At 50.3% G+C, this 1,443-nt stretch overlaps 1 protein-coding gene across 1 annotated transcript in view; it reads right to left on the bottom strand.

Moving 5' to 3' along the window:
- The window catches only part of POMK (protein-O-mannose kinase), a 16,394-nt gene that overhangs the window by 14,657 nt on the left and 294 nt on the right, over nt 1-1,443 (bottom strand). The gene's annotated exons all lie outside the window — the stretch shown is intronic.

The following is a 1,443-nucleotide window of genomic DNA, read 5'->3' as shown; positions in this document are numbered from 1 at the left end:
ATCCCTTACGCCCCCATCCTCACAGGCTCAGGCACCGCCTCCCTCTTCTGCGTCACTCCTCCCATGTCTGTGCCTGCGCTCCTTCTCTTCGCGGTGCCGGCGCCCTGTTGCTCTCATCCACCACCCGCTCCGCGGAGTGGACCAGCCCCTCACCTCCCATCAATCCTACCCTGCACCTCCAGGGGTAGAGTCAGATCTTACAAGGTCTGAAGCTTAGTTTGTTTTCTTTTGGAGGGACATCGCTTTCTTCTCTGCCACTCAAGGCTGCCAGCCTCAGGACACGTTCACATCTTCAAATCTGCGCTGGATTCTCATCACCCTTTTAATGCATTTCTTGTCCACGTGACAGCCGTGCGCCTCACTAGCCTTTCAATGATCCCAAAGTCCCCTAAAGCACTTCTGAATCCCATCTCAGAAAGACACGCATCCAGAAGTTCAGCTACCATTTTGTGTCAGTCTGACAAGGATTCTGTGAGCTAGATATAACTGCTATTATCCCCATTTTACAGATAAGAAAAACTGAGGCAGAGCGAATTACCCAAGGTGACTAAAACTGTACACAAAGAAGTCAAACTTTCTGGCCTCAAATTAACATTCTTCCTCTAAATCCTACAGCCTCAGACAATGGACTGAACTGAATACAGCTAGGTCACTGCAAGGATTAGGGGACCCATGCTGAGACCCTGAGACTGTCCATCCGCTTATTAAAGAAGTCTTTCACTCACCCCATCACCTGATTTGTTTGTTTGTAAAGGCATATTTCTGGAGTAGGCTGCCCAGGGTTAAGGGATAAGGTTGTATGGCTGAGGGAATGTTCTTGCCCAGAAAAAAGCAAACTGATAGCGAAAGCTACTGATTAGGCACTGCTTAAGGCACACTGGATTTCTGACAATAATAATAAAAAACTGGTAACAGGAAAAGTGGAAACTACTGCTATACACTCACAGCTTAATTTTTAAAAAAGAAAGAGACGGCAGTGGGAGGGAGAAGCGTGAAGAAAAAGAAAAGCAATGGAACAAAATTGGTTTCTGCCATCTACAGAATATCTTTTACAACCAGAGAAGAAACGAATTCGTGCTCCACAACACAACTTTGGTTGTACCCCACGTTGCCAACAAAGCACAGGCACATCAATATAATTATTTTAAATATGCTGGATGCCTGCTTAGCCTTAAGGTTCTAAAGCAGAGATCAAGGGTGGAGAAGACGAGACCACCAAAGAACACGGCTCAACCCTGCTTTTTAAAAGTGGGGGCAGCAGACGACTGCACCGGACTCAGAGCCGCCCCCGGAGGCAGGGGCAGCGCGGCGCCGACCACCTCCGCCGGAGGTGTCCGTCCCGGCGGAGTGTCCGTCGGCTCCAGTCAAGCGAGGGCGCCGGGCAGTACGCGGGCCAGCTGCCCCCGTTCGCCCGCAGCCCCTAGCCGCTCGCCGGTTGCACGC

The sequence above is a fragment of the Bison bison genome, unplaced genomic scaffold, assembly GCF_000754665.1.
Source record: "Bison bison bison isolate TAMUID 2011002044 unplaced genomic scaffold, Bison_UMD1.0 scf7180017864236, whole genome shotgun sequence".
Taxonomy (NCBI): domain Eukaryota; kingdom Metazoa; phylum Chordata; class Mammalia; order Artiodactyla; family Bovidae; genus Bison; species Bison bison.
Note: the sequence above shows the minus strand (reverse complement) of the source record. Positions and strands in the feature narration are given on the sequence as shown.